The following is a 26,344-nucleotide window of genomic DNA, read 5'->3' as shown; positions in this document are numbered from 1 at the left end:
CCCATATCAGGAACAATCTTAAATGCTTGACGTGCCAGTGTCTGTGCTTGCTGCAAGATAGCTTCATGCAGTCGGGCTTGTACCTGAGGATCAGCAAATGGTCCTTTACCCAGCATCATGTCTGCTGTGACGACTCGCCGCGGATCTCCCTGTTGTAAGTCCATGTTTTCCACCACTGTCAGATCAACTCTTTTTTCCCATTCAGACTCCCATAGTAATACCTGAGTGGGCTTCAGGAAAGTTTCTGCAAGCTTCCGGCAGTCAAATGGAGTCATTAACCCACTGGCGAAAATATGATCCAGTAACGTTTGAACGTATGGGTTGGACAAGCCATATTGCATTACCGCTTTCTGGCCTTCTCTTACCAATTTCCAATCTAAAGGTGCCCATTGTCGTTTTCTTTGTGCTGTTATTACTGGAAAGGCTTGTGGAATAAATTCGCCTTCGATTACCGCATCACGTATGAGGCCTCTCCATTTCTTAGCCGGATCATAGTCATCTGGCCGAGGATCTCTGAGTACCTGTGGGGATGAAACTTTAATCTTTGTTTTGGTTAATTCATTAATTCGTTCCAACAGTTGATTAGCTGTTGCTTTTGGTTTTTCTATCAGTTCCTCCAACTGGGCCAAAGTGTGTTTCATATCTTCTCCGTGTTGTATTAACTCTTCCTTTAATAATTGTCTTTGTTGATCTTCACTAGATGTTGGGGGTGATGATGGCAGAGGAATACACTCAGGGATTGATGAGCTCAGGGGCAACGGCATATCCACAGTATCATTTGTAAAACGTACCTTTCGTTCTCTGTCAGGTACTCCTTCAGGTATAGCAGAAGGATGGGATGGGGCAGGATGGTGAAGGGTGGGTGGGAGGGGAGGAGAAGCAATGCGTGTATTCGGCTCCTGGAACGGTGCTCTAGGGGGTTCTGGGGGAGGTGGGCTCACATCCATGCTCTCCTCTTCCAGAGGTGGAGCCAAGGGTATTACGACATTATCCCCTCCGAAGAGTCTCTGAGTATTTTCTTCTAGAGGTGGAGCCGATGGTACTATAAAGTCACCACCTCCAAAGAATCTTTTAGCATCTACCGGGAACGCAGATGGTGCAGCAGCTTCTGCTTTCATGGCAGCAGCGGCAGCACGCTCAGCTTCTAGCTGGTATATAATGGATGATACCAATTTACACAAGCCAATAGCATTATTCAACATGTCTCCTAGGCTTTCCCAGTGTCCTTTTTCATATACTTCTTGGGGGGAAGCAAAGAGACCTACTTCCTGTCCCCATCTTACAAGTCTTAGCAAAGGCTCTCTTTCATAATTGAATCCTTTTTCCACAAGGATATGCTGGAGGGTGTCAATAGGATTTTCCTCTTTGCTTAGCATTTTTCCCATTATATCAGTTTGCTCAGATCACTTGCCTTTTCAAGCAGAAATCCAAGTGCTTTTCTGCCGAGGGTTCTTGATCCAACCAATTCAGCGAATCACGTCGGGGTCACCAAATGTTGTTGTTGTGAAGGCAATAATCACTCAAAGACGTAGAGGGTCTAAGTAATGCACGTGCAGAGACGTACAGGGGCAACGTAGTACAACCACCAGAGCTGACTCAAAGCCACCCTTCCTTTGCTAGCTACCTCCTTATATGCTGCTTCTGCCCATGAGATCACCCAGGGCCCAATTGATTAACTGGCAGCACCTGTTTCTGAAGTAGCATGCCAGCTGCATTAACTTATCCCTACCATCTTTATTCAAGCTGGCTGGTCCAAGCTACGTCTGTGCCTACAACAGGGCCACAAAGATGATGGAGTGGAGCATCTCCATTGTGATGAAAGGCTGAGGGAGCTGGAGCTCTTTAGCTTGGAGGAGAGGAGACTGAGGGGTGACTTCATTCATGTTTACAAATCCATAAAGGGTGAGTGTCAGGAGGATAGGGCCAGGCTGTTCTCAGTGATGTCCAATGATTAGGAAAAGGGGCAACGGGTACAAGCTGGAACACAAGAGGTTCCAAAGAAACATAGAATTATAGAATCATAGAATGGTAGGGGTTGGAAGGGACCTTTAGAGATCATCTAGTCCAACCACCCTGCAGAAGCAGGGTCACCTAGATCAAGTCGCATAGGAACATGTATAAGTGGGTCTTGAAGACCTCCAAGGAAGGAGACTCCACAACCCCTCTGGGCAGCCTGTTCCACTGCTCCGTCACCCTCACAGTGAAATAGTTTTTTCTTATGTTTAAGTGGAACTTTTTGTGTTCCAGCTTCATCCCATTACCCCTTGTCCTGTTACTAGCTACTATAGAAAAAAGGGATGTCCCAACCTCCTGACATCTACCCTTTAGATAATTATAAATGTTAATAAGATCTCCCCTCAGTCTCCTCTTCTCCAGACTAAACAGCCCCAGTTCCCGCAGCATTTCCTCGTATGAAAGATGTTCCATTCCCCTGATCATCTTGGTGGCCCTGCGCTGGACTCTCTCCAGCACTTCCCTGTCCCTCTTGAGCTGAGGAGCCCAGAACTGGACACAGGACTCCAGATGAGGCATCACCAGGGCAGAGTAGAGAGGGAGAAGAACCTCCCTTGACCTGTTGGCCACACTCTTCTTGATGCATCCCAGGATGCCATTGGCCTTCTTGGCCACAAGGGCACATTGCTGACTCATATTTAACTTGTTATCAATCAGGACTCCCAGGTCTCTCTCTGCAGAGCTGCTCTTCAGCAGTTTGACCCCCAGCCTGTACTGGTGCAGGGGGTTGTTCCTTCCCAGATGCAGGACTCTGCACTTGTCCTTGTTGAACCTCATGAGGTTCCTCTCTGCCCAACTCTCAAGCCAATTGAGATCTGGCTGAATGGCAGCACAGCCTTCTGGGGAATCAGCCAGTCCTCACAGTTTGGTGTCATCAGCAAACTTGCTCTGTCCCCTCATCCAGGTCGTTGCTGAATATATTGAACAAGACTGGCCCCAGAACAGTGGAACTCCACAGGCCACAGGCCAAACACAAGGAAAAACTTCACTGTTGAGGTGAGGGAGCACTGGAAGGGGCTGCCCAGATGGGTTGTGGAGTCTCCTTCTCTGGAGACATTCCAAACCCACCTGGATGAGTTCCTCTGTGACCTACTCTAGGTGATCCTGCTCTGGCAGAGGGGTTGCACTGGATGAGCTTTTGAGGTCCCTTCCAACCCTTAAGATTCTGTGATTCTGTTAATGGGCTTCTAGAATAGCCAAAGCACCTGTTTTAATGGTAGTGATTTTAGAATGGGCTGCTTTAATGCAGTCTGAAAGACACTTTCTCTCTCCAGCATATGAAATTGAGCTGAGGGTGTCTTGACTATTGTGTTCTGGATCTGTGTAATATGGACAAAACAGGATGGCTCTGGAAGTTCACCATGGGATCTTTATATTATGGAAGTCTCATCTGGTACAATCACAAGTGTAGTTCTGATGTGCTTTTGCCTTTCAGGAGTACCCTGACCTGCACATACCTGTCTCATTCAGAGCAGCTGGCTTTTGAAGACTACCAGTACATGGACTGGGGGAATGCCACACTGCCTCACCTATTACACCACTTCTTGCCATGACAGGGCCAGGCTGGCAGAGCTTTTGGGTGCAGCATGTTTCACCACCAATGCAGGTCATAGGGAGACAAGCTTCTGGATCTTCTTTTCAATCTATGCCTTAGATCAAAGGCTCAGTGTTTCCTGAATAAGACTTATATCTCTCATGCAAAGATGGTAATATACTTGGCCTTATGAATATGGACTCTGCTGCCCTCAGACTGCAACTTCTTCAGTGCTTTATCACAGCTGGCACTTCAGCAGAGTGACCAATGTATGAGGTGTCTCTGTGTAGCTGATGGCAGTGGGCCACACTCCTGTTGCTTTGGAGGTAGTGCCCTGTTAAATCAAACTAATTGTAGTTGATTCTTCCTTGCCTAATTTTGCTCTTCTGTCCTGAATTTAAGTATTTCATAACTTAAAGAAGCAGGACTATGATGAGACCTTTTGGGCTGGATTGCATCTGCATCACCAGAATCTAATGACACTTGTACAACCAGAGTAAGAAGCAGGACTGATGTCTCTGAGTCTTAAGTAAAACTGGTGCATGTTGTGCCAAAACACCTTGTGAGAGTGACTCTTGGGTGACTACTGTTTTAAAGTGTCCAGTATAGCAGGTGAGAATATGCATTTTTGTTTAGATGTAATTTTAAAACAAGCTCATCCACTACCTTTTCCTTAACAGCATCTGTCTCAGCAAGAAAAAAGTGTGTTTTTTGTGTAATGAACCAAAAAGGTGGCTGCTCTCCTGCCAGTGGTATTTGGTGGCCAGCACATGCTGTTTGTTGTATTGTTTTCTTGCATTCTTTGGCATTTAATGCTTTCAACCTGAACAAGCATGAGAGACTGGAAAAGTTTAGTTTGCACAAATATCAGGAAACAGATGTTTTGGGGGATGTGGTTTTTATTTGTTGTGAGTTTTTTTGTTGTTTTTTTGTTTGTCTAAAGCTGCCAACAGACTTTACAGGAGGAGCAACTCTCACAGCCTTCTCTCTTTCCAGGGCTGACAGTTGTATTCCCCCCAGTGATAGAAGGGTTAAACTTGAAGAATAAAAGTTTCTAGTTTAGATGCTGCCTAATTCATTTTAGATGGTAAAATAAGAACCTGTTGGTTGCTGGACTAAAATCTTTATTCATCAGTTCAGTATTTTTCTGCATCTGTCCCACTAAAGCATGGAATCAAAAGCATCAGAAATGGTTGAAGACTATTGAAGAAAGTCTTTGATCCTGTCTGCAAAATACGTTTCCTAAACCGGCACCTCTCACAGAGCTGTTGCGGTATTGCTCCTCACCGTATCATTCACTGAAATCACACTGAAATGGTAACTAGTCAGCTTCCTCCCTGAAGCAGGGATGAAGCAGCTCCATGTCCTGTGCTGAAATCCTCCCTGCTCATCACATCTCTTCAGTGCTTTTTGTATTTGCCAAATTGTTGATTCTGCTGTGCACCTTCCTCCCCTCCTGTTGAGTTTCCAGCTGTGTGTTTATCCTGCTCTTATCCACTGTACCATTATCATCTGTTCACAAATAAGGGGCCTTGTGCAACCATGGATGACTCATCTTTGTGCAGCAGGTCTTCACCCTTGCTGTAGCCCAGCTCCAATGACAGCTTCATCAGCAGGGCCACAGGCATGAAGGGAGAGGGGAGGCTGATGAGACAGCTTTAAGAAGGCAGAGCAGAGTCTAGGGAATAGGCATTCCCAAGAAAGTACCTGAGGCTGGATCAGACAGCTGTAGCCAGCTGTGTACCGTCTAGATGTGGATGCAAACATCACAGTGGACAAAAAATGAGAGCAGCTTGCTCTAGGTACGAGCTGGGAAGCCTCCATAGCTGCATCCCATTCTCCTTGACCCTCCCCTGCCCTGCCCCTTTTCTGGGCTCTTTGCTGAGGGTGGACAAGGTGCAACCCAAACTCACCCAACCCAATGGGCTGAGGCCAGTTATGTGAGGAACAAGGCTGAGTTCTGCACTTGGGCCACAACAACTGCCCTACAGTCTGGGGCAGAGGGGCTGGAAAGCTGCACAGAGGGAAAAGAGCTGAGGGCGTTAACTGACAGCTGGTTGAACATGAGCCAGCAGTGTGCCCAGGTGACCAAGAAGGCCAAGGGCATCCTGGCTTGTATCAGAAAGTGTGGCCAGTATGACCAGGGCTGTGATTGTCCCACTGTGCTGGACCCTGGCGAGGCCACAGCTCGAGTGCTGTGTTCAGTGTTGGGCCCCTCGCTGGCAGAGGGACACTGAGGGGCTGGAGCATGGTCAGAGCCAGGCAGCGGAGCTGGGGAAGGGGCTAGAGCACAAGGGTGCTGAGGGAATGGGGATGTTCAGCCTGGAGAAGAGGAGGCTGAGGGGAGACAGGAGCACTCTCTACAACTCCCTGACAGGAGGTTGGGGTGAGCTGGGGATCAGTCTCTGCTCTCCAATAATGAATGATAGGACAAGAGGAAACAGCCTCAAGCTGCCCCAGGGGAGGTTGAGATTGGAGCTGAAGCTGAACTTTTTCCCTGAGAGGGTTGTCAGTCCCTGTCCCAGGCTGCCCAGGGAGGTGGGGGTGTCCCCAGGCCTGGAGGGATCCCAAAGTCGTAGAGTTGAGGTGCTGAGGGCCATGGGTTAGTGGTGGGCTGGGCACTGTGAGGACTTGGACTCCAGCAGCTTCAAGGGCTTTTCCAACCAAAATGATTCTATTTTTTTCTTTTCCTATGACTTTCTCTGTGCAGAGTCCCGCAGGGGAACAGCCCTGGCCCCACTCCCGCCGCCTCACCCGTCCGCCGCAGGCTGCAGAGCCACCGTCCTGCCCAGGCCCCTGGGGCAAGCCACTCCCGCCGACCTCTCCACAGCCTCTGCATGACATGAGCTGTCCCGTCACTTCTGCCACACTCCTCTGGGTTGTGCTCGGGTGAGGCCACGGCCATGGCGGACCCGGCGGCCGTGGAGGAACTCGTTAAGCTCAAGTACTTGTCACTGGTTTCCAAGGTCTGCGCCGAGCATCACCTGGGTAACTGAGGCGGGCGCGTGCTGGGGCTGTGGCGTCTGTCATGTTACGGGGCCTGACGGCGGTTGTGGGGAGGGCTCTTGTAGCTGTTTCTGTCGTTCAAGGACACAGGTTTCAACTTCAGGGGATTTAAAAAAAACACAATTAATCTTGTTTTTTCTTCAAAAAAAAATGTCACCAGAGTGAAAAAAAATGCTTCCGTCCGGGCTCCTGCGAAAGGACTTTGAATGTGACAAGCGGCGTGCTGTCTTTCCCTAGGCAGATGGACGTATCTGTGTTGCTGGGGGAAAGAGCTTTTATCCAAATATGAAGCGATTATGTTGCCTTTTCATTGCTTGTTCTAATTTACTTTCTGCTTTGTTTCTTCGCAGCCGAGTTTGTGATAAGTCTTGCTGAGAAAAATACGGTTTGATACATTTAAAGCAGTTCTTCTGAAGAATGGCACCGACTTCACTGTAAGCCAGAATATTGTTTATGTGTTCTTCTTGAGTTGGGGTATTTTATGGAGCTTTTTGTTTTAAAGAGAGAGATGTGAGGAATGATTAATGGTTTTCCTCAGCTGGAAGATGATGTGCTAATTAGCTTTTGAATATCCCAGCCTCATCAAGCCATACCTGTCCCTCCCTCCTCCTTTTCTGAGAACCTTTGTAGTCTTTCCAAAGAGTCCTTCTGAGGACTTAGAAGTGTTTATTGACTTTTTGAACATATGAAATGTAGAAGAAACAACTTTTCCCAAAAAGAAATGCTGTCCTAAGTGGTGCTTCCATGCTGGGTTCACGAGTTCCTCAGGAATAAGTGTAGTTGGTTTAAATGTGAGTGATTAAAAACGACAAGTAGAATGGAATTATCATCATCGATTTTGGATTCAATATATACATCTTTCTAGGATGTAGTCCAGTGAGACCTTCTGAAAATGAACCTGTGTCTTCAGAATTGGTCTATTTTGTCCTGCTGATAAACTCTCACTTGTGCCTTCTAATAAAGCAAAGTCATTCCTTAAAGTATTTTCTTTGCTTTTCCAGGATTCCCTTATTAGTAATTTGCTGCATCTCATACAGATGATGCGGCCTCCACCAAAACCATCTGCGAGCAAAGGTACACATCATCTCGTTGTTTTTATTGGTTCAGTGTAAAAAAGAGAAACAGAACTCTTGGGCTTTTATAGTTTTTGGCCACGTTTGGTGAGATTGATGTAGTTATTGTAGTTTTACAAGGCAAGACTTTGTCTTGTATTGTTGCAGTGAGAGTCTCTTGGTTGTTAGTGGTAGAGTAACAAAACTGAGTAGGCACTAGAAACATACCAAGTACACTACTTAGAGTTAATTTCTTCATTTCACAGATTCATTAATATCAGGATTTTGTTTGTAGGAAGGTAACATTGTAATCTGTTAATTGAATCTCTGTCAAATCTGTATCAGTGTTTGCATTCAAGTGAAAGTGAAACTTTATAGTGAATTATAGAACACTTAAGAGTGAGGCATTCTAACTCTTCTAACTTTGGGATGTTTTTGGTTTGTTTTAAATCTCACAATCAGAGACAGCTGTCAAACCCAAATCTGAGAAGGAAAAACTGAAGGAATTGTTTCCAGCCCTTTGCAGGCCAGACAATCCCAACATCAGGGTAAGGTCATAAATTCAGCTTTCTTTTATGACTATATGAAAACTGTCCCCTGCCTCTTTTCCTTGTTAATCTGAGTGTCTGCTGCTAATGTTTGGATAAAAGTAGACTATGAGAAAATACAAAAGAGGCAGAAGACTGGTATTATTGCAGATCATTAGCAAGAGAGAGCTGTTCCAGCAATTGATCCTGGAGTGGATTAGAAGGTCTGTGAGCAGTAGGTGGAGAGAGGTTCTCTTCCCTCTCTACTCTGCCCTCATGAGGCTGCATCTGGAATATTGTGTCCAGTTCTGGACCCCTGTTCCAGAAGGACAGGGAGCTGCTGGAGAGAGTTCAGTGCAGGGCCACAGATGAAGGGAGTGGAGCATCTCCCTGGTGATGAAAGGCTGAGGGAGTTGAGGCTCTTTAGCTTGGAGAAGAGGAGACTGAGGGGTGACCTCATTCATGTTTACAAATCCATAAAGGGTGAGTGTCAGGAGGATGGGGCCAGGCTGTTCTCAGTGATGTCCAATTATAGGACAAGGGGCAACGGGTACAAGCTGGAACACAAGAGGTTCCAAAGAAACACAAGGAAAAACTTCTTCCCTGTTGAGGTGAGGGAGCACTGGAAGGGGCTGCTCAGATGGCTCCTTCTCTGGAGACATTCCAAACCCACCTGGATGAGTACCTGTGTGACCTACTCTAGGTGGTCCTGCTCTGGCAGGGGGGTTGCACTGGATGATTTTTCGAGGTCCCTTCCAACCCTTAAGGTTCTCTGAATACTTGCAAGATGAGGCTCATCTTCTTGGTGACAGGAAATTTGTAACCTGGCCTTTCTTACATGATGTTCAGAGAAATGATGGATTTACAAACTAGATAAAAATTCTGGATGTTTAGGTGCTATTTAATGCTAAAATATTATGTATTTTATATATCTGTAATAATTTGAGGTGGGAGATGAAAGCAGAACTGTCTCAATATTGTGGGAAAATAGGGGGATATGTTACTCTTTTTTTTTTATATCACGTATTGTCTGATCTTTTCTTATCTGACATTCTTTCTAAATAGATATACATAGAATCACAGAGAATGGTAGGGGTTGGAAGAGACCTCTAGAGAGATCATCTAGTCCAGCTTCTGTAGATTAGTTCTCTGTGACAGACTTTTTAATCAGCCTTCTTACAGAAGGATTCCCTGTTCTTAGAGAATATGCTGGATGAAGATGATGTGAAAGTGGCAGCTGATGCACTAAAAGAGCTTGAAGCTCTGATGCCTAGTGCAGACAGGCACAACAAGCAAAGGAGCAGTGACCACCAGTAGGTTTCTAGTGTCTCTTTGAGGGATGGATAATGCCTGCTCACTCTATTGTCTCTGGAATTTCTCACTTCAAATCTGTAATGTTTGTTTAGGGCAAAGAAAAGGAAGAGGAGCCGAAGTTGTAGCAGGGACAGGAAGAGAAGACGTAGATCTCACTCAAGGTCTTGTTCTAGGACTCGGGATAGGAACAGGGGAAAATCCAGGTACAGATCAAGGAGTAGAAGTCGAAGTCCCAGTAGGGACCATAAGGAGAGAGATAAATACTCTGAGAAGAGCAGTGAGAGATGGAGAGACAAGCACATAGACCGCCCATCACCCGAGGAGCCTTCCATTGGAGACATTTGCAATGGCAAAGTCACAAGTATAATGCAGTTCGGATGCTTCGTGCAGCTGGAAGGACTAAGGTACCTTCTGATGTTCACAATAAATCTGTTACTATTCCACCTGACTTCTCTTTTCTGCTAGTAACTTGAGGTTATGAAGTTACAAAAAGGGATGTTGTGTTTTGATGCCAAAATGAAGGCTAGTTCAGAAGAAGAAATTTGACAGCAGTTTACATGAGCTGTCAGTGGACAACAAAATCCTTTAATCCAGACTCTGAATGAGCTGAAAGATTGTCAGATTAACAGTGTCTAACATCTCATGCCCCTCTGTCCGTTGCACCTCCAGGAAGCGTTGGGAGGGCTTGGTCCACGTGAGAGGGACGTGTTGCCAATGTCGCCGACATTGTGAGCAAAGGCCTAAGAGTAAAAGTCAAAATGTTGTCCTAGGCTGGATCCAAAACCAGCCTGAGCATGAAGGCTCAGGATAGGAACAGGGCATTCTATAGTGCTTATAATAAATAGGGTTTGTGGTGTTTTTTAAATATTAATGTCTCTTTTTTGCCATTTTCTGCTCTTTTTGATTAAAACTAATACATAACACTAATGGCAATTTATTTAACTTAAAAAAATTGAGTTACTGTTCAGTATTTAAGTGGCATCTTTTCACTCCATTTCTGTAGGTTCTTTTTGATGTAACATTTTTAACAGTTTTTTAGCTTGATCTGTTAGCTAAGTGACAAGGCAAACTGTTGCTGTGTTTGTCTTCCTTTGTCAGTATGACAGAAACATTTCATTTTAAAGGAAATCACTGCCATTACCAGGACAGGGTAGAGTGTTCCAGGATTTGGGGGAGTGTACTTGCCTCATAATACCAGCTGAAAAAAAAAGGGGGCTGCAAAATAGCTTGTTTTGTGTATGGGTTGTTGTTGGCAGTAATCTGCTTGAGAGATATACTCTGAGAAGCATCACAGAATCACAGAATCTTAAGGGTTGGAAGGGACCTTGAGAGATCATCCAGTCCAATCCCTCTGCCAGAGCAAGACCACCTAGACTAGGTCACATAGGAACTTGTCCAGGTGGGTTTGGAATGTCCCCAGAGAAGGAGACAAGGATCGGTGTTAATAGATAAGGAGAAGTCAAGTATATATAGAGCTAATTGATTAATCAATCTAATGCAGGATGTTGATCAAGACACTGGGGAAGACTTGAACCCAAACCGGAGGAGAAACCTGGTTGGAGAAACCAATGAAGAAATCTCCATGAGAAACCCAGATAGACCCAGTCACATGTCCCTGGTGAATGCCCCAGAGGTAGAGGATGACAGCCTGGAAAGGAAACACCTCACCAGAATCTCAGACCCAGAGAAATGGGAAATAAAGCAGGTGTGTGTTATTTTTATTCAGGATGAGTCAGTAAAATTACTAAGGAGTTTCATGAAGTAGAATACAGCTCCTTGATTGTTTGTGTAATTTACTCTTTACCTCTAAATTGCTGCCTTCTTGCAATTTGGACCTTCTGACTTTAATTTCTAATTATGAACTTTAGCCCTGCTTTGAGGAGGAGGTTGTACTAGGTAACCTCCAGATCTCACTCTGACCTGGAGGGATCACCATGCAATAGGTGGTATTTGATGACCAGTGCAGTGCTGTCTTTACACTGGTTGTGTTTAAAACAACAAAAGGACTATTTACTCAGATACTGGATGACTTGGGTAGAGATGTGCCAGAATGTAGGACCATTCCTTGGTCCTGAAATCACAACATTCCTTTGTTTCTGTTTTACAAGTCTGGCAGCAGCATTGGAACAGATCTTGTAGGTATGAATTGCATTTGTTCATTGGGACGAATTCATGCTGTTATTTGTTCTATTATCAGATGATTGCAGCTAATGTGCTTTCCAAGGAAGAGTTTCCTGACTTTGATAAGGAGACTGGGATTCTTCCTAAAGTTGATGATGAAGAAGGTAGTATTTCCAAGTAGTCTTGTTGTGTGGTTTTGGATGTGTTTTGATTCAACAAAGAGATGATGATGATGATATAAATGGATGTGAAGCATGCTACAATTTGCTATCATCTTAAACAAATGGAAGAAGAGTTGCTCCAGCCCTTTTATTAGTGACATATTTGGTTGTGTCCTGCCTATACAGTCTTTTAATTTATGATGTTTTCATCTAAGTGCATCATAGTGAAGAATACACAGGAAGCACTGTTTGAAGAGGTACTTCTATGTACCTGAAAGATGACAAATTTAACTTCTTTATAAAAATTGTCACTTGTGTTTTTTAGATGAGGACCTTGAGATTGAGTTAGCGGAAGAAGAGCCACCGTTCCTTCGAGGTCATACTTGTAGGCACAGATATAGCTTGGACCAGCCAGCTTGAATAAAGATGGTAGGGATAAGTTAATGCAGCTGGCATGCTACTTCAGAAACAGGTGCTGCAAGTTAATCAATTGGGCCCTGGGTGATCTCATGGGCAGAAACAGCATATAAGGAGGTAGCTAGCAAAGGAAGGGTGGCTTTGAGTCAATTCTGGTGGTTTTACTATGTTGTCTGTGTATGTCTCTGCATGTGCATTACTTAGACCCTCTACGTCTTTGAGTGAATATTGCCTACACTACTACAACACATACTAAACAGAGCATGGATATGAGTGCCATTGAAATAGTAAAGGTAAGAGAGTTCCAAGACTAAAACCAAAATATTCAATTTAATTTAAAAATATTTGGAAATTTAACAGCCAGTTTTCTGCTTGGACATTACTTAGAGCCCCTGAAGAACATTACCACTGAACTGAAGATCTTTCCTTTACTTATAAAACTGAATTTTAAACTGGTGACAGTGAAGTGGAATAATAGAATCAAAGTGAGCACCAGCAAGCATTTCACATAATGTGTTAGAACATGCTTTCTCTGTTGTGTTTTTCTTATCTTTGGAAAGTAGAAGGTGGTAGAGAAGTAGTTAATTTTCATTGATTGTGTTCATAATCTGACTGAATGCTGTAGGGACGCTCCATATGAATCATGACCATAGAAGTTTGACCTGGGTAACGGAAATAGCCTGGAAGTCAAACAGATAAAAAGTTAACATCTTTTAAAGCATCTTCAGACAACTCTTCTGAAGGACAGTGATGATAATTGAATGATTGGGAGTGCTTGACATCTTCTTTTTCTTGCTTTGCAGAATCCGGATGGTTCCTTGTCCCAGGCTGCAATGATGCAGAGTGCTTTAGCTAAAGAAAGACGAGAACTTAGGCTCAGAGAGAAGCAGAAATGGATTCTATCCCCGTGGGACTCAACATACACTGGGTGGATCCTCTCCCTGATGGTATGTCTGAACACCTTTTAAGTGTGAAGTGTTCTTTTTTGGGTGATAATTGAGCACTTGTTACTGTCTGTCTTTAAAAGTAAGGCATAAAAGAAATGCTTTTCCACTGAAGTGGAAATAGGAGTGTCAAGGGAAATGTACAGGATAGCTTGCTATCCATCAAGGATGCATTACTAAAAGCTGTGATGGATGGTGAAGCAATTTTTTACATGGAGATTAATGTAATAGCAGGAGTATACATATAGGATGTAAAGAAATACTTAAATCCACAACTATAGAAGGCAGGGATGGATAATTGAACAGTAGGAACAGGATCATCAGGGTCTGTGCTGTGTGAACATAGATGTAATGGTAGAATTGTTTCTTTTCTAGTGGATGGAAGGCAAATAGCTGTAAACATGAGAGGTATTGGGATGATGCCCAATGATATCCCAGAGTGGAAGAAACATGCCTTTGGCGGCAACAAAGCTTCTTATGGTAAGAAGACTCAACTTTCCATCATTGGGCAGAGAGTCTCCCAATCTTCAGACTGAAGGAGCAGCTGATACAAGTAAGACTTTTGAAATGGCATTCTGGTTTGAGCAAGCAATATTTGCAAATAAATATTTCTTGGTTTAACTTGCTGACAGGTGAATAGTTGATACTTTTAAATTAAGAACTGTAGTTGGGACTAATTATTTTAAAGGATTAAGTCTGTATTTTAATAAAGCTCCAGGAATTTATTGACTTAAGTAAAAATTGAAACTGAGATCATGTTGGCAAGGAGTTAAGCAGTTTTCTGACTTCAGTAAGGGCACTTACATGATTTTTTGTCTGGGTCACCTGGAGCAAGAGCAGTAGATGCTCAATCTAGTCCTAGAGAGACTATATTGAGTTTGTTTGTTTCTTTACATTTTGACAAATGTATCTGTTCCAACCTTTTCTAGGCTGTACATGACAACCAGATTCTGATTGTTATTGGAGAGACAGGATCTGGGAAGACAACACAGATTACCCAATACCTGGCTGAAGCAGGCTACACGTCAAGAGGAAAGATTGGATGCACTCAGCCTCGCAGAGTGGCTGCAATGTCTGTTGCAAAGAGGGTGTCGGAGGAATTTGGTTGCTGCTTGGGACAAGAGGTGAATTTCCATGTTGAAGAACATGCCAGAATAAGCTTGAGGAAAAATTAAGAAAGATCAGTAGTGGAGCTGGTTTGCTTGGATGTCCATGTATTTGTTCCTTTGTAGGCTGTAAAATGAGCTTGCAGAGTAACCAGACTGGGAATTAATGGTGCCAATAACTTAATTCTGTAGCTTTAGTTTCTGTGCAATTCTTTTTTTTTTTTTTTTCCCCCTCTAGGTTGGCTACACCATTTGATTTGAAGATTGCACTAGCCCTGAAACTGTTATCAAATACATGACATGGTATGTTACTGAGGGAGTGCTTGATAGACCCTGATCTCACCCAGTATGCCATTATCATGCTGGATGAAGCCCACGAGAGGACCATACATACAGATGTGCTCTTTGGACTCCTCAAGAAGGTAATGTAGCATTTAATTTTGATTGCTTCTGTGTCCTTGGTCTGCTATGTATGGGTAAGAGCACACAGGGAAAGTCAAGGTGACACAAGTCAAGTTCATTCCTGTGCTCTAAGAGTCAGTTCTGAAGCAAAGCTCCTAAGGGTTTGGAGTCCAGATTTTCATAAGATGAGCCTCTGTGTGAAGACAAAGCAAGCAAAATTCATCAGAAACCATAAGAACTGGCAGTTCAAACTGCTTATAATGATGGATGAGCAGAGGAGTGTTCTTGCTTTGTTATTTCTTTGACAAAGGCTTTCTGATAGATGCTGCTAAGAAAGGTTTGAAATGTGACCTTAGTGGTCAATTGTTTAGCATTTTTGGATACTGGATGAACTACCTCTCTACTCTAGACATGAAACCACTTGATACTATTGGTCTTATTTCTCTGACTTGAGTCAAATGCTCTATGTTAATATTCCCGAAGGCAATAAATGACTTGAGAACTTTCTGTCCTGCTGTAGACAGTGCAGAAGTGACAGAATATGAAGCTGATAGTGACATCAGCAACGTTGGATGCTGTGAAATTCTCTCAATACTTTTATGAAGCCCCAATCTTTACAATTCCTGGCAGAACATACCCAGTAGAAATTCTGTACACAAAAGAGCCAGAAACAGATTATTTGGATGCAAGTCTGATTACAGTAATGCAAATCCACTTAACAGAGCTACCAGGTGAGTGGTTGAAGGTTATCAGTGGTTCAAGGATCTTTCTATAAGTCAGGGATTGTGTATTAGTAACATGAGCCAAATGCTCCCAGCACTGTCTTCTATTTGCAAATGCAATAGATAAAATGCTGAGGAAGTTGGGTGAAAGACTGAAGTATGTTGATTCTGGCAAAGAGTTGTTGCCCAGTGGCTAGCAAAAGTTGGGGATCTTCTTGCTTTAAATGGAAAAGATGAGGAATGGGAATGTGATAATGCAGGAGTTGTACTGAACAGAACTGATTCTGTGGATGTTTTAATTTACTTCCTGTGTAGGTGACATTCTGGTTTTTCTGACTGGAAGAGATTGACGCTGCCTATGAAATCTCTAGGACCTAATGTTCCAGAGTTCATTATCCTACTAGTATATTCAGCTTTACCCAGTGAAATGCAAACCAGGTTCTTTGACCCAGCCCCACCAGGAAGCAGAAAGGTAATTTCAGCTGAGTGTAGCTTCATCTTCTGCTGATGTATTTTAATAGTAGAGTGTATTACACTGCTTATATGAAGCTTAGAGCATGGTTTTCATTATGTATGTGCCCATAGATGTTATCTAAAAATTTGTAAATGTATATAAAAACATTTGGTGTAGCACACTCCTGAGTGGGATCTTCTTGATGTGTTTTTTAATGCTGCCTTTAAAGAATATTAACTTTAGCAAAATGTAAATGCAGTTCTTTTTGGATGGATGGAAATTTCCTGCCAAACAGCTAGTGAATATCTAGAGACATAGCCTCTGGAAGATTATTCTCTAAATATAGACTGTGTTTGAGAGATAAGGAAAAAAGATTCTTCCTGCAGTCAGTGCAGCCTGCTTAGAAACTTAGAATAATCTTTCACTTGCTCCTTTTAATTGTTGTTTTTATCATGTTCTTCTCCATATTGCCCAAATCTACACTAAATATAGATACTTAAAACCATCTTTGACTGTACTTCCTGTTCCTCTGTGAACGCATTTCCCCTTTCAATGTTAAATGACAGTAGTTGCATTTGTAACAAACTGCTTTTTATCAGGTAGAATGGATTGTTTGAGCTTTGGCAGCCAGGCACAGATCTGGTACTGAATGAACCTGTTGTTTGCAGGTTGTCATTGCCACCAACATCGCTGAGACATCTCTGACTATTGATGGGATAGATTATGTAGTGGATCCTGGCTTTGTAAAGCAGAAAGTTTACAATTCCAAGACTGGAATTGACCAGCTGGTTGTTACACCCATTTCACAGATAGGCATTCTGACTTTCTTTTTTTCTCCTTTTTCATTTCCCCTGATAATGTTTATCTTGATGATGTGTTGTCCAAGCACGTGGAAGTAAAGTGAGACAGAGAATCCTTGAGGTTGTGCCTAAGGAATACATCCTTCCCTGGGCTGTATTGGAAATATCTTTCTTTACAAGTAAAATAATGACTCACTTTTACTCCTTTTCACTTGTGCTTGTTTGCACCTGCTCACTGAGATGCCTTCTTACCTTTAGGCTCAAGCAAAGCAACCAGCAGGAAGGGCTGGGAGAACAGGACCAGGAAAATGCTATAGGTTATACACAGCGTGCTTATCGAGATGAAATGCTGACCACCAATGTGCCTGAAATCCAGAGAACAAATTTGGCTAGTACAGTGCTTTCCCTGAAGGTGGGTATTTCACCAACTTGTAGCAAACCAACATGATCATAAGTGTTTCAATGAATGAACTTCTGTCTTTGAGCCTTATGAAGTACTTCTGTAATTTCACATCCTTCTAGTTGAACAGAGGCATTACATCAAATGCAATTCTCAGGAACTGAGCTTCCTCCTGCATTTCTCTTTTGAGGGTTATAATGTTGAATATCCACCTAAATTGTATATCTCAGCTGCACAGAACAGTCAGTTGCAGGAGGTTTGAGAAACGGGAATGTTATGGGCAGTACACATTTCCTATGTATGTTCCATTTATGTTGTTTAACAGATAAGACAGTGGTTTAGAGTGGTTTATGATCTCTAAACATATGCATCTTCTAAGTGTGCACCATCCCTCTAGGAGCCTGCAAACTGGATCTAACCCAATACATAGCAGCTGAGGGAGCTGCTGCCTTTCCCTTTTTCTGGGAACAAGGGGAAGGATGGAGACATATTTAGTGTCCATTCAAGGTGTCAACCCACACTGGTTTACAAGGCAGGAAGTCCTCAAAACCAGCATTCAGTCTGTCTGTCCTCAATTGAATCTTCTTGCTTGAGAGATTTATGGGACTGGACCAAAGAAACAAACTGGAAGATTGAAACCCATGGGCCAGCATGGGTTATCTCAGTGTAGAAGTACAGCCATGTAGCCCTGATGGTGGTTACAGACAGGATAAGGCCATGAGGCTGTTGTTACCTAAAGTTCTGTAGTGCCTCACTGTTTGATTATGTACATCTGGAGTTTGGTGTTTTCCTTCTCAGTGTTTTAACTTGGGTTTTCTCCACTCTCTCTGTCCAGGCTATGGGCATCAATGATTTGCTCTCCTTTGACTTTATGGATGCTCCCCCAATGGAAACTCTCATCACTGCCATGGAGCAGCTGTACACCCTGGGGGCTCTGGATGATGAGGGACTTTTCACTGACTTGGGTGTAGGGTAGGCAAAACAAAACACTTGTTAGCACTGAATGAGTTGCAAATATTTAGGGGGTGACATGAGAGTAGTTGTATAAAGACTTGATTTGCCTTTCCTATTATTCTCTTGTGTTCTGTTGTTAGCTTTTCACTTACCTTAGTTGTATAACTTCTGCTTTTTAAGGAGCAGCTATTATTTTGCCTTACTCTTTAAGTAATGTCTAAACATTTCCTATAAGTATTGAAATACTCTTCTAATAGTGAATATAGACAAATAATTTACTTTATGTTAAGTTCTTCTGGGTAAAGCACACTGCTTTGGGAAGGAAGCATGGGAGAAAAGACATTGCTATCTTTTGCACTGAGATATTGCAGGCCATCCTGAAACAGGTTTCTTGCAGATGGCAGAATTCCCCTTGGAGTCTATGTTGTGTAAGATGTTGATCATGTCTGTGCATCTGGGATGCAGTGAGCAAATGCTGAAAATAGTCTCCATGCTCTCTGTCTGGAATGTATTCTACAGGCCAAAGGTAAAGAGTGCAGCCAAGAAGCAGCAGTTGTTGCAGTTTGGGTGGTTTTTGTTTACCTGCTTTCGGTGTTAAGAAAGGACTGAGCATATTTGCCAAAACAAACCTGTAGCTTGGTTAGACTGTTTGCGTGTGTGTTACATTTCTGATATAGCTTTTAGTTAAACACCCTGTAGCTGTGGATGTTGGTGGTCTCTGCAGATGGGAAGATGGAAGTTACAAGTCTCACGTGCTTTGTGGTACTTCCTAAGTAAACACATACAGCCCCTAAACCAAATCAGTCCCAGCTCTGAATGTATTTCTTCATGACAGTCCTATCCTATGCTGATTTAAGTCAGCAAGGAGCAGACTCTGCCTTGGTAGGATTCCTCAAGAGCAGACTCCTCTTGAATCCATTATTTCTTCATTATGATGGCATGCTGCCATTTAGTTTCTGAACTTCACTTTCCATCTATGTAGCCACAGCATTTGATTAATGTTTTATCTGCAGATTGGAGAAGTGGGAAGATGTGGGGAGGTCAGTGAGGTCAAAGCTACTGCTTTATTGATGAGTAATTGAGGTTGCTTCTAGAGCAATGAACAACTAGTTAGTTCAGTGCATACATACAGTGCTTCCTACAGTATAAATGAGCCATTTGCTTTGAAGTGTCCTTTCAAACATGGGGACTGAAATGGAATAAAAAGTATCAGTTAAAATTAAAAAGTTCTTAATCTTTTCTAGTCAGATCCTTGTCACCTTTAGGAGAGTCTACATGAGGTCTCTCTTTGGTGAGTTCCAGGCTTTCCTTTCATAAAAGCATGGTTTGGGCTTAGTGAGAGTAATGCCAGGGACCTTTAGATTCACATCACTTGGTCCTTAGTCACTCACCACTCCAAATTTTGTGTTGTCTTCTCAATCTTACATCATCTGTTTCTTGGTAGACTTCAAAAGTCTCCAGGGAACATGTTGGCACAAGGCTTGTCTTGATGATGTGGATCCCTGATTGATACCTCCTTTATGTGTTAACATAAACATGTACTTGCTGATGAGAAGAAAGCCAAGTTCCATCAGACAGAAGGTGACCACTTCACTCTGCTGGCTGTCTACAATTCCTGGAAGAATAATAAGTTTTCAAATCCCCGGTGCTATGAAAATTTCATTCAGGCCCGATCCTTACGCAGGGCACAGGACATCTGCAAGCAGATGTTGGGCATTATGGACAGATGAACACATCTAGAAGGACAAGTAGTGACTTTTTCTTGGGTGTTCTTTCACCAAAATGTGCTAATCTGATATTGGTAGCTGCACCTAAATCTAGAGAAAACTCTTGTCTGGTAGACACAAGCTGGTTGTGGTATCCTGTGGGAAGGCAACGGTTCGTGTCCAGAAGGCCATTTGTAGCAGTTTCTTTTGAAACACAGCAAAGAAGGATCCTAAGGAGGATTATCGGACACTCATTGATCAACAAATGGTTTATATACACCCATCCAGTGCTCTCTTCAACAGGCAGCCAGAGTGGTAAGTAAAGCAGTATCATCTGCTTTTTCTGTTTCAGCTCAGACCTTATAACTGAAAAGGTTGTGACGTGCACTCTTTGTGCACAGATCAAAGCACAGGCTGCTGATTTCTCACCAATGAACAGAATGAGAGAAGTTTCAACTCTACTTTTGGCTCTTTCTGCTTCTAAAGTTAGTGACCCAGCAGAGATGAGACTGACTTTTTCAGCCAAGGCCAAGCCTGAAGTTCTGTGTTTCTGTATTGTGATGTGAGTTTAAAACACTGAGGGCTGAGAGGAGGGAGGGAGGGAGAGACAAGGAGCGGGAAGAGAGAATTGTTATGTAGTTCTGTGCTGAAGGGTAGGAGAGGAAAAAAAAAGATAGCTCTCAGGATGATTCTTTTGGAGCCTGCATTGGAGCTTATAAGGAGCCTTATGCTGAAGGAGGGTCAAATGAAACAGGCTGCCCAGGGAGGTTGTGGAGGCTCCTTCCTTGGAGATCTTCGAGACTTGCCTGGACATGTTCCAGTGAGACCTGCTTTGGCAGGGGGGTTGGACTAGATAATCTCTAAAGGTCCCTTCCAAACCCTACCATTCTGTGAAATGGAGATAAAGGGGAAAATGTAAATACTCAAGCCCATGTCTTATCAGCGGGATCTTGACCAGCTTGAGAGTTTGGCAGAGAGGAACCTCCTGAGGTTCACCAAGGGCAAGTGCAGAGTCCTGCATCTGGGGAGGAACAACCTCTTGCACTAGGACAGGCTGGGAGTGACTTGCTAGAGAGCAGCTCCAGGAGAGAGATCTGGGAGTGCTGGTTGATAATAAACTAACCATGAGCCAGTAACGTGCCCTCGTGGGCAAGAAGGCCAATGGCATCCTGGGGGCATCAAGAAGAATGTGGGCAGCAGGGTGAGGGAGGTTCTGTTCCCCCGCTGCTCTGCCCTGGTGAGGCCTCATCTGGAGTACTGTGTCCAGATCTGGGCTCCCCAGCTCAAGAGGGACAGGGAACTGCTGGAGAGAGGCCAGCACGGGGCTACCAAGATGATTAGGGGACTGGAGCATCTTCCTTATGAAGAAAGGCTGTGGGCCCTGGGGCTGTTTAGTCTGGAGGAGACTGAGGGTGGACCTCATTAATAGTTACAAATATCTAAATGGTGGGTGTCAGGAGGTTAGGGCATCCCTTTCTTCTATGGTATCGAGCAACAGGACAAGGGGTAATGGGATGAAGCTGGAACACAAAAAGTTCCACCTAAACATAAGGAAAAATTATTTCAGTGCTGAGGTGAGGGAGCCCTGGCCCAGGATGCCCAGGGAGGGTGTGGAGGCACCTTCCTTGGAGGTCTTCAAGACCCACTTGGACACATTCCTGTGTGACCTGATCTAGGTGGGACCTGCTTCTGCAGGGGGGTTGCACTGGTTGATCTCTAAAGGTCCCTTCCAGCCCCTACCATTCTATGATCAAGAATCTCTTCTTGTTCAGAAAAAACCCTGATTTCCAAAGTTGCTGTCCCTTTTTTGCAGGGTGGTGTATCATGAACTGGTGCTGACCACCAAGGAATACATGCATGAGGTGACAACCATCGATCCTCGCTGTCTGGTGGAATTTGCACCAGCTTTCTTCAAGGTTTCTGATCCAACCAAGCTGAGCAAACAGAAGAAACAGCAGCGTCTGGAACCCTTGTACAATCGCTATAAGGAACCCAACGCTTGGAGGATATCTCGTGCCTTCAGACGACAATGAGCCTCATTCCCTCCTGGACTCTTAATGCTTTTATATCTGTCAGACTGGGATGTTGCAACTGTCCTGAAAGCAAGGACGTTTCCTTTGAAGTTTACCAGAAAATGAGTACTTTCAGAGCTGAAGCACAAGGTGGCAATGTGGGCTCATATCAGCTGCCCTTCAGATTCAACAGCTGCCTGACAGATGTCCTGGATCTCCTCTGTCTGTTGCATCGTTTCAGAAATGGTTCTTGAATCACTTCTTTAGGTGTTCCTCTTCTAGGAGACAAAACCTAAGACTCAGAAATCTGGGCACTGAGTTGAACAGCATCAAAAAGATAATTATTAAAAAAATAGTTGTTCACCGACCATACTATTCTGAATGACCAGACAAGTAGAGACTGGAGCAGTTAGTTTCATTACCCTGCTAGAAGGGGATTTATTTCTACTTCCACTCTTGGACAGTGGCTGTTTTTTAGGAGCTGCTTGTTCTTCATTTTTCCCATCGTTTCCTATCCAGTCTTTTATTCAAGCCATCTGTGGTGAGATATTTGGCATCTGTGGCTTTGGGATAAGGCAGGAAAAATCCCTTGAAACCCATCTAGAATGTCAGTTACACTTGGACAATGACACAGGTCAGACCGCAAGTATTATCTTTCATCACCATCTCCCGTGTGCTGAAGACTTGTCTATTGCACACTAATTAACCACATCCACTCTATAGCATGACTCTGTGGCCATAAGTGGTTACAGATGTTTAGATTTTCTATACAGTGTCATGTGTTTTATTTCCACTTTACAATGGTTGGTGACATCACAACTCATGACTTCTTGTTTTTAAGGGAATATGCTCTCACAGCTAAAATGTCTGTAAAACAAGTTCCTTGTTGAAAAAGAAACAGACTATCTAGTGTGTCCTGTGTCATGCTGAAGCTATCTAGAAATGGTTTTTTTTCCTATTACAAACACAAGAAACTTATTTGACTCCATAGCTGCAGCTACCCTATTTTTATTGCTTCACTTTTTTCTTTCCCAAAGCTGAGACATTGGCTAAAATTACTGTTGAAATGAATATGAGACTGGTTGTTTTACACTCTATGAACTTGAAGACTGTTTCACACTGAGAGGTAGCTGTAATGAAAATCTGTATCAAGTCTACAAAGGTGAGCAGGGATGTTGTATATACTGTTTTATTATGTTGTATAAATGCTCTGAGCTTCTTATATCTTCGTAAGGTTAAATAGAATTAGAAAGTTCCTGAGTTTTGAGGCTTTTTTTTTTAAGACAATTGTGCTTTTGAATAGTCTTCTAAGCATGTTTTCCTTCCATGAGCTCTTAGCTGCACCTGTTACAGTTTTCTATGAAAGCTTGTACTGGACTTTTCAAAAGTCAGCTGAAAGATGTAAAAATAAATGTTGTACAGCATATTTGGAGATGTTGCTGTCCCAAATTCATTTTGTATTTGCTTCTCTTTCTGATACACTCTTGGGGAACAACTGAGTGAACAGTTGTCATCTGGTTTGTGTTATTTCTTTCCTTGGTGTAACTTTTTCAGTAAAATTCTAAAATTCAGTTGTAGAAACTTTGTCATGGTGATCTCAGCTGCTTGTTTTGGGAATACTCCGCATCCAAAACCATGATGCAAGAATGCTGGCTTACAAACTTCAACCACTTACACTTTTATGGTTTTTAAAGCAAGGTTTCTTCAACCTGTTACTTCCCTGAGGTTTATAACATCCTATTGTCTTCTGCTGATTATGTGGGTTTTAGTTGGTATATCTTGTGTAAAAACCTGTAAATCAGGATTTTACCTGATCCTTGAATAAAACCACAGACTTAACATTTTATTCTGGCAGTACTTAGATCACTGAAGGGATGTTTTGACCCCTTGGCTGGGGAGGATGTTCCTTGCACTCTAAGTGCTTGTGTAACACTTGGAACCTGCCTCTGTCTAAATGAACTGCCTGATTCTAAATAGTATCAATTGTAGCTCTTCTGGTTCTTTTTGACTGTGCCGAGTTAATGTACTAGAACTGGTAACAAAAGTTTCTTACCTAAAGGCAAAAGTTCTGCTAGCAGAGACCGTGTGTCCAGGCTGGAATGTTTTTGGGGGTATTACATTTAGCATAAGTGCTAAAAATGCAACCTTTGCATGTCTTAGCAGGTCTTGTGCTGCAGACTCTGCTGGTGTGGGGTGGAAGTTTCTATAGACATGCCAGGAGGAATTGTGATAGATCAATGGGCTGAGGCCAGTGCTACACGGTACAACACAACCAAATGCTGAGTCCTGCCCTTGGGCCAGCCACATCAACCACAGGCACTGCTCCAGGCTGGGGCAGAGGGGCTGGAAAGCTGCTGGAGGGAAAGGACCTGGTGATATTAATTGACAGTAGCTGAACATGAGCCAGTAGTGTGCCCAGGTGTCCAAGGCCAGTGGCATCCTGGCTTGGATCAGCACTGGTGTGGCAGCAGGACCAGAGCAGGGATTGTCCCTTATGCTGGGCCCTGGGGAGGCTGCAGCTCGAGTGCTATGTTCAGTGTTGGGAAGGGGCTGGAGCACAAGGGTGCTGGGGAGGGGCTGAGGGAATGGGGATGTTCAGCCTGGAGAAGAGGAGGCTGAGGGGAGACAGGAGCGCTCTCTGCAATTCCCTGACAGAAGGCTGCAGGGAGGTATGGGTCTGTCTCTCCAGTAATGAATGATAGGACAAGAGGCAATGGGCTCCAGTTGCCCCAGGGGAAGTTGAGATTGGAGCTGAGGCAGAACTTTTTTTCTGAGAGGGTTGTCAGCCCCTATGCCAGGCTGCCCAGGGAAGTGGAGGGAGCCCTGGAGGGGTCCCAAAGCCATGGAACTGAGGTGCTGAGGGACATGGGTTAGTGGGGGGCTGGGCAGGGTGAGGGTAGGGTTTGGACTCAACGATCTTAAAGGGCTTTTCCAACCATAATGATTGAGATAGATGTGCTTGCCCTAGCTCCAGTCTCATTCCTGCCAGCAGCAAGTACAGCCCTCCCTTGTGCTTGGGTGGCTCCTTCCTTCTAGCAGCATTTGTTAAGGTGTTGAAAAGAGGCTTCAGCTTTAATTCAAGGAGAAAGCTTAGGTTGCTGAAGCACTGGAGTAGTTCTTATACCCACTGTCAGAGCAAAAACTAACTGTGAACAGAGGGGAAAAGTAGAGGTACAGCAAGGGTGAGAGTAGCTAAGCAAGAGTAAATTGAAGGATCACAAGGAGTGCCATTTCTATAAGGGTTTGGCCAAATGGCACCAGCCTTTGGGGGAAGTGAAGAGGCTGTAGATGAAGGCACAAGCTGTATTTACTGGGGTTTGGGTTGGTTTTTTTTTCCTTCTCCTGGGAGACCAAGGAGCAATGTGAAATGTTAAATGGTTCCTCTGAGGAAATCCAAACCATCTGGGAATCTTTCTGCTCCCCAACACCATTGGGGCTTGTGGAATATTTAATACAAGTAGCATGGACTAAGAATTGCTGGTTCCTCTCCCCTCTCTGGTTCCTCAGAGTTTGCTGTGGTATCCCTTACCTGGCTGGGGACCTCATCCTGCTTGTGGAGGTGTGAATCTGAATGAATGGAGCAAACAACCCTCTGTCTTGGGACTCCAGCAGCATGTGCTATAGATCAATTTCTATGTGTTAGCACAGGATTCACAGCAGAAGAATTAACTCACACATTCATGGATACACACACTTACAGGTCCAAACCCAACCTTTTGCCCTTAATACAAGAAAAATAACTACCTTAACCTCATTAATGGGCTTGTTACCAGAGCCAGTGTGACAGAAATGTGCTACTTACACAATGGGGGTTTTGTTTTTTTAGTAATTCACTTTCCATGAGCTTTCTGTGACAATTGCAGAAGGCTGTGCTACTCGCCCATTAACAGCTTGGTGGAATTTCTCATTTCTGAATGTATTGTTCTTTCAAACCACCTGGGAATACAGTGAGTTGAGGATCTGATTTTAACAAAACATGTTTTACGTTGTAGATGTTCTTTAACCTATATAAATCCTCGGCAGTACACAAAGCGGAAGCAAGGCTCGTTTATTCACGGCTGTGCGGCCGATTGAGGTAATTCAGGGGTTCCTGGAGCACGGGGAGTGGAGGAAAAGCGAGGAGAGCCTCCAGGACTAGGCAGCTCTCCTGAGGGGGACGGTCTTATGCTTCTGTGGCAACACTGTGTCATAGGTGCCCTCAAGTTCAGGAACTGCAGCGCCTGGTGAAAGAGCTGCAGGAAACTGTGAGTAGGCTCTGTAGTATTAGAGGGGAAGAAGTGAAGAAAGATGGAGGCTTCCACAATCAGGTGCAAGCCTCCAGTGAATCCAACAAGCCATGGACCCCGGTAACAAAACAAAAGAAAGACAAAGGCTTGTCTTCAAAGCCCTCCTTCTAGAGTGCCCACTACAAATAAGTACAAGGCACTGGCAATGAGGGACTTCGATGAGCAAGTTCCAAAAGGGGAAAACCCACTAGACAACCCATCAGCTGCTCCACCTGCAGTAGGTAATGGACATCGCAGGAAGAGGCGATGGGTGCTTGTTGTGGGTGACTCATTACTACGGGGCACTGAGAGACCCATCTGTGCAGCAGGTAGGGAGTCAAGAGAGGTGTGCTGCCTGCCAGGAGCCAAGGTCAGGGATGTGGCTGAGAGAGTGCCATGGCTCGTCAGGGATGTAGGCTACTACCCCTTACTTG

At 43.9% G+C, this 26,344-nt stretch overlaps 1 pseudogene; it reads left to right on the top strand.

Moving 5' to 3' along the window:
* Positions 1 to 6,911: 6,911 nt before the first annotated feature.
* On the top strand, positions 6,912 to 21,666 carry LOC133628491 (ATP-dependent RNA helicase DHX8-like; annotated as a pseudogene).
* Positions 21,667 to 26,344: the final 4,678 nt, after the last annotated feature.

This window comes from Colius striatus, chromosome W (assembly GCF_028858725.1).
Source record: "Colius striatus isolate bColStr4 chromosome W, bColStr4.1.hap1, whole genome shotgun sequence".
In the NCBI taxonomy this organism is placed as follows: Eukaryota; Metazoa; Chordata; class Aves; order Coliiformes; family Coliidae; genus Colius; species Colius striatus.
This window is presented reverse-complemented; position numbering and strand designations above follow the sequence as displayed.